Source organism: Cyprinodon variegatus, unplaced genomic scaffold (genome assembly GCF_000732505.1).
Source record: "Cyprinodon variegatus isolate N-32 unplaced genomic scaffold, C_variegatus-1.0 Scaffold210, whole genome shotgun sequence".
Classification (NCBI taxonomy): domain Eukaryota; kingdom Metazoa; phylum Chordata; class Actinopteri; order Cyprinodontiformes; family Cyprinodontidae; genus Cyprinodon; species Cyprinodon variegatus.
Genome location: NW_015150663.1, coordinates 85,302 through 92,408, shown reverse-complemented (window position 1 = coordinate 92,408; position 7,107 = coordinate 85,302). Strand labels below are relative to the sequence as shown.

The 7,107-nt window shown below is 38.6% G+C and overlaps 1 protein-coding gene across 3 annotated transcripts in view; it reads right to left on the bottom strand.

The window, feature by feature from the left end:
- Positions 1–6,788, bottom strand: part of frmpd1 (FERM and PDZ domain containing 1) — a 35,654-nt gene extending 28,866 nt beyond the window's left edge. For all 3 annotated transcript variants that reach the window (XM_015380262.1, XM_015380265.1, XM_015380264.1), the window contains exon 1: positions 6,538–6,788. The gene's annotated coding sequence lies outside the window, so the exon portion shown is untranslated. The remainder of the gene's footprint in view (positions 1–6,537) is intronic.
- Positions 6,789–7,107: the final 319 nt, after the last annotated feature.

The following is a 7,107-nucleotide window of genomic DNA, read 5'->3' as shown; positions in this document are numbered from 1 at the left end:
CATCCATCCATCCATCCATCCATCCATCCATCCATCCATCCATCCATCCATCCATCCATCTGTTTTCTAGCACGCTTATCCTGAGTGGGGTCGCGAGGGGTGCTGGTGCCTATCTCCAGCAGTCAATGGGCAAGAGGCAGGGTACACCCTGGACAGGTCGCCAATCCATCAATGAAACATTTTTTAATCATTTTTAAAATAAATTATTTTATTTTTGAATGAATTTTGCTCTTTTATCTGTCATCCTAAAACAAAGCCGTTTGGGAGTGGGTTCACAGGACAACATATGACAATCGGAGAGTTGCTTGATTAGACATTAAATAAGATAAATTCATTTAAGCATGGACTTTAACACAGCAACCATACTCTATCGATCTTGTGTGGGTTTGTACCTGACATGGAAAGACTTTGCTCTATAAATTTACCGATCAAAGATTTTAATTAATTTACTTGTCCTTTTCTTCTTTTGATGATAGGTCATTGTTTTATTCTTCTAAGTAATATCCACTTGCAGAAGATAATTATCATCCTTACTTTAGGGGTTAAAGTCAACCGACCCAAACGGGGAGTAAAGGGAATGCTTTACAAATTCTTCAGGAAATACACCATTATATTTGACATTTGGCATGTAACTATATGAACATGAAATTGTTTGTTTACATGTGAAAACCAGAGTTAGGAGGGCATGAAAACACAGAAATGAGAATGGGTCAAAAAAGAAGCAACAGGGCTAATTTACCCAGAATCATCGGGTAACGTTGGGCTATATTACTATAGAAAGCAGATAATAAGTCAAACCCCCAAGTCAAATATTTTTACTTGCTCTAATCAATTTAACTCTAAAAGAAAATAGAGAAAAACTTCAAACTTTTGACGAAACTTCAGAGAAATTAAGGTTTATTTAAGACACTGGATGGTGGAAACCCCAGAGTATAATCTATTCTTCGTCTCCTTTAACTTAAAACGAAAACAAAGTCCTGACCTTTGAAATCAGATTTTAAACTTCCTGACTGCATCATTGCTGTACGATCAGTCTCAGGTCTAACAAATCAAACAAAAAAGCATACATATAAACTGCCTTCCTGGTTTAACACAACACATCGGACACACAGCTGCTCTGCAGGAGGCTCAGGCCTGTAGCAGCAGGGGTTGCCTCAGCAATTCAGCATTTCATTTAAGCTCCCAGTAGTTGCCAATAAGGTTGAACACAGACTTTTGGGAACATTGAGTCCAAAAGCAGCACAGTTGGCTGAAAATAAGTGTGAATATGTGTATCGCTTGAGGTGCATTGGGGGGTTTGAATTTATGTGAAGCAGCTGAACTGTTTCAAATTTCATAAGTGTAACAAGAAAGGAGCAGAGAAAATGGAAGGAGGAACTCCTATTTTCTGCTTTTCATTTAGGGTTTTTATCTCTGTAAAAGGTTAATGCTTTTCTGAGTGGTATGCAGAACCAAAATATAAATGCCACTTATGTTAAGTTAGGTGTATATGTAATGAAATGACAAAAAAGTTCATATACAGTACTTCCAGTTGAAATGTTTGCATTGATGGTTTAGAATAATAGATTATTAGCTGATCGGATTTGATCAATAATACTAAAAGACATTCCAGGTGCTCTGTAGTATAGATTCATACAGAATTAATAAAGGTATTCATGGCACGGTGGAAGGCTACACAGTGTAGCAGTGAGTAGCACTGCTGCCATGCAGCAAGAAGTTTCTAGGTTCAATTCCCGGCCCGGGGTCTTTCTGCATGGAGTTTGCACGTTCTCCCTGTGCATGCATGGGTTCTCTCTGGGTACTATGGCTTCCTCCCACAGTCCAAAAACATGACTGTTAGGTTAAATGGCTTCTTTAAATTGTCATAAGGTGTGAGTGTGTACGTGAATGGTTGTTTGTCTTTGTGCTGCCCTGTGATGGACTGGCGACCTGTGCAGGGTGAACCCCACCTCTCGCCCATGACAGGTGACCCCAACAGGGATGACGGAAAATGTATGGATGGATGGGACCGTGTATGCAAAATAAACCTGAACACAACATCCTTGCTGGGAAAATCGGATGGGGGGTAGCATCTAGGAAATTGATATCAAAAAACAGTAAGCCTGTTAACCCAAGTCCAGAGGGTTTTCTTAGGCAATCTCTATCTAAAAAAACACTCAAATAAAAAAAATCAGGAATACCTCCACAATCACCAGGTCTACATGCAACCTTTGGTATAATTATCAAGGTAAAACGTGTTTTCAACCATTATCACAGGTGTTATTATGCCACATTTATATGCGTTTAAATAAAATACAGAAAAGAAATACACTTTTTTGCCTCTCCTTATTTCTTTTTTTCTTATAAAATTAACAAAAATAATAATGGAAATCTTTGTGAAGAGATCCCGTTTTAGCGCAACGTAGCAAAATGTGCCAAAATTCTTCCTAAGATGTTTTTAACTTCATAAAAGGAAATCTGGTCAAATAAAAGTATTGATTTCCTGACTGTGATGGAGCATTTCGCTGTGACATTATATACGCTGTATATCATCAACTATGTCATGGGGCAGTTTTTAAATCTAACTTTGCATAAAGTGTTTATAAAAGAGGCTACTACTACTGAGTCTATACTTTTAAACAATAGCAGCCTTGAGGGGCGGAGCATAGACATATCAGTGTCTCGGAAGCATTTTCCATATGCCATGTTTGATAGAGCCGTAAACAGCATCTTCTGTGCTTAAAGTTCTGTTAAACATTATGTGTGAAAGAAAAACAAATGTTATTTACTTGATCTTGGAAAAAGGATGGAGCATATTTAACCAACTTTAACAGAAGGTGAAAAGTGGGCCTTCATTGTCCATATGGACCCATTTAGCTTAGAACCACAAAACTCTCAAGACAACAGCAAACGTTCACACATCAGATCAACCATTAACATACAGACAGAACCGCCTGGCAGCCAAATTCTGATTGAAAGTCTGTCATAAGGTTTGAAATCCATGTTCATAGACCTTTTATCAAATCACATTCACAGCTATTTTGCCAAAAAAAATTAAAATGTTATTGTAGATCTGCAAAGCGACTAAATACAGACAAAAAAGGTGTATTTTTATTTGTAGATGGAATATAGTTCCATAGTTTACTCACCCTGAGTAACTGAAAACAAATTTGCCACATTTCTCATTGTTTTTTTTTTTATTATTTATTTCATTTCCAAATTTCAATGATGAAATTCGAAAAAAAAACATTTGCAAGGCTTTAAATATTCTCTCTATTTTTTTTTTTTAGAAAGGGCAATATATGGGTTTCATTCATGGATCTGTTAGCCTGTACCTGATTTCAGACAAGTGGAAAACAATGGATAGACCAACAAAAGAGAGCGTTTTGTTTGAACTTAGAAACTCAGATCATAATAAAAAGATTTTAAAGTTGTTTTTGAATTAACAGCTCCGGAAGACAGATCAATTCGTTTATCAGTTCAAACTACCATGGAATGTGACAGTCATGGGTTAGTAGGATGAGTCCTACGCTGTGTTTTGTTTTTCATGCATTTTTCAGCTAAGTTGTTGCTGTAAAAAATCCTAAAAGCTATTATCTTTATTAAAAGAGCATGTTTAGCCTTTTACCAAACATTTTGATATACAGTAAGTTTTGATTATTTTATGAACCTTTTATCCAATTGTAAATAAATTGTAACTGTTGCTTTATGGTGCTTTCCTGCTTATTTCCTTGATTATTGTCTTCCAACCACACTGTTTTTCTTTTGTATAACCAATAAGCTCCTTCCCTTGACCTAATAAAGATAGGGAACTCGCTGTACTCCACTCGATTCATTTCCTCTTTTATCAGCTAGTATGTTTCTAGCAAACCATTAAACAATGTGACGCATATCATTACAGATCTGTGTTGTTGTTCTTTGTGTTTGCGGGAGAGACATGTAAACAGATGCCGAGAGAAAGATCTTGATGTCTGAGCAAGGCAGTAAGGCTAGAGTGTCTGCCTTCATTTTAGGATTCTGTACCAATTTCCTATAAGTCTGCGGTTCCTTAAAAACTCCACAATAACGGCTTATCTTTAGGGGAATAACATATGTGGGTCACTGAGTTTACCTGGAGCAGTTTAAGCCCTTTGGGGCTTTTTCACTTTACTTACAGTATAAAAACTTAAGGGTAATTTCTAAAAGAAGCATTTTATCGGTAATTTGAAGTTATTGTCTGCAAGACCAAATATTTTCTGAAAGGACACACAAACTTTGTTTTTATGACTTTAGAAATTGACTCATTGTAATATTGCATTGCTGGTGAACCTAAAGATCCAATTAACAACTCCCTTAAATTTTAGTTGCAACAATACTAATATCAATGATAAAAGAGCATATGATAACTTAATGGTATTGTAAAAAAAAAAGTTCTTAATGTTTTTATCATACAAGTGTTCTGTCAGATTAAAGGCTTCTAATAGCAGCATTTCCAACCCCCCTCTAAAATGTTGCTAATGCCCCTGATATTTATGTAATTGATATCAGAATTGCTATAAGCAATATCTAAGAGCATCCAGATAAAGTAGACCCTTGTAAATTTGTATTTTTCTTGAACTCAACCATCCCTAAATATGCTTGAATATGGCAGTCTGTTTAAAGCCAGCTTCATCAGCAATCACATTTTGTGGCTTTCTCTCCTAAAGAGGGTTTTTTAATGACTATCTGGTGGAAGACCTTCAAGTCAGACACTATTCACATGATTTTAGGCCACAGCATCTCATGTCTGTCTTAGAAATCCTTTAAAAAAAAAACTATTGCTCTTATTTAATGTTCAAATTTTGTGGCAAGCTGAATCTAATTATCAGTGTCATAGTCGTCAAAATAAATACATTAAATTGAATAAATGTATGCATTTTTTAAGTAAATTACTGAATAAATTAACTCTTAAATGCTTTTATAGATCTACCTTTATTTTAGTATTTTTTTTTTTATCATTAGGTAGACAGAACAATAATTGGGGTTTTAATGTAAAAAAAAAATTACTCATGTTTGTCTTAGAAGGATATGATCTGGTAGCTTTTTGCCAGTTTGCTCACAATAAAAAATCAAAGCTAGTCTTTTATCTTCCCATAATGTCATAGACATAGTTGGCCTACATTGTGGCTCTGCTGCCAGTCAATTCAGCAATCAAAATGAGGCTGTAACATCAACGAGGTCATATCCCCCTTCCCCCCCAACAGAAATCACCCAGCTCTAGTTTACATAATGTAGCCAGAACAATCTAACCCTGAATTACTTAAATCAATGAATTACTTCAAATTATGACAAGCTCCTGAAATATTAAGAAATACTGAGTCTTTATCAGGCTGTTCTACCTCTATGCAGGCTGGGGCAGCAATCACCATCCCTGCTTCAGTCTGGCCTGCAGACATAAGAGGCGTGGGGAGGGGGGGGGGTGGCTGGCTGCAAAAACTGGGACAGAGTCAGCACTCGTTGGCTGAGGCATAAACGCTGCCGTGAAAGCATCAAGTCTGTCCTGATGTGCAAGTTCTGCCCGTCGTGATTTTCCTCTGGCACAATGACCTCCCATCACATGCTGCGTGTAGCGCACATTCCTCAGTCACAGCGCACAAAGCCTGCAGCAGTGAGGGCGCACACGCACACACACATAACACCATGCAGAAGCAAAATACCACATGGTTCTAACAGTTTTTTTTTGTTTTGTTTTTTTTTTTTTGTTGTTACTGGTTTTGTTTTTAAAGAGCAGGAGTGTGTATGCACAAAGAGCGGCTGTAGAACCGCTGTGAGCGCTCACATTGTATCATGTCACGCATTAAATGCGGGCCCCAGAACAGCAATACGCATCGTTCCGGTCTAGTTATGATGCGCAAGGAGGAAAAATGTGAGCGGATGGCGCAGAGATAGGAGTAAATAAGGAGAGAAAAGAAAGGGACCGACGCTCTATCGTGGCTGAAGCTACATCGCCTACGCCCATTCACAACGTTTTACAACCCCGATCCTGACATCCCTCCCTCCCACCTTCCTTCCTAAACACACACATTGAATGATCCGGTAGGATTTAGTCCGTGCGTTTCCAATCGGATAATTTCACTGCGCAGACTGTGGGTTTCCAGCCCTGCTGCACCAGCCATGTGTTGGCAAATATGCTGATTTAAACACACATTTGACATAAATATATCATATTTAGCTTGTAATTAGAATGAGATGCGAGAAACTGACACATACATTCTTAATAATGATTTTATGATAATCAATGTTTTAACCAAACACTAACTTAGACAGGTGGGCGCAATGTGGGCTGAACAAAGAAAGGGGAAAAAATGGTCAGTGTTTCGTTGCCACGTTTTTCTTTTTTAATCTTAATCGGATTTAAATCTCTCTTCACGCTGTGAAACATCGGGTGGTGTGGAAGTGACCGTCAGCTAAATAATCCATTTGATCCAGGTTGAAAGGAACCGGCAGGATTGGGAGCGATCGGTGCCGCCGGTGCGTCACGTCCAGCCGAGCGCACCTCTCGGTCAGACAAAAACACCGGGAAATACCGAGAAGACTCACCTCGTGGTCTGAAGACGACACAGACGGACGGACCGGGGAGTCTGGAGGGGGGTTTAATCCCCCCTCCTCCCCAAAAAAGATCGGTGATCCGGAGAATCCCAAACAGGGAGGGGGGGGTTCGGTGATGGGATGGGAGAAATCAGCGGCGTCCGGCCGGAGCAGAGGATGATGGTGGTGCTGGCTGTATCCTGGATGCTGTCATCGCGCAGCGACTCTCTGGGCTTTAATCCGCGGCCCTGTGCTCAGAAATAACCCACCCCCTCCCTCTGATCAGCGTCTCTCCTCCCTGCCTCCATCCCTTTCTGTCCGGAGAACCCGCGCCCCTCCTTCACTGAAAATGTTTTTAGTTTATTTTTTTATTCCTTCACACTTTCATGCTTCAGAACTTGTAATAATGTAAACAGTCATTATATGATTAAATTATTATTCATCCAGCTTGGTTGGACTATGAAGTTATGCGGTAGCCTATTTCAAGAAAATAATTTTTTTTTTCTTCCTGAATTTGATCAGATGAAAAACGAAATTTAAAAGTTACCAGTTGAATATAATCAGTTCAAGGAGATTCAAAAA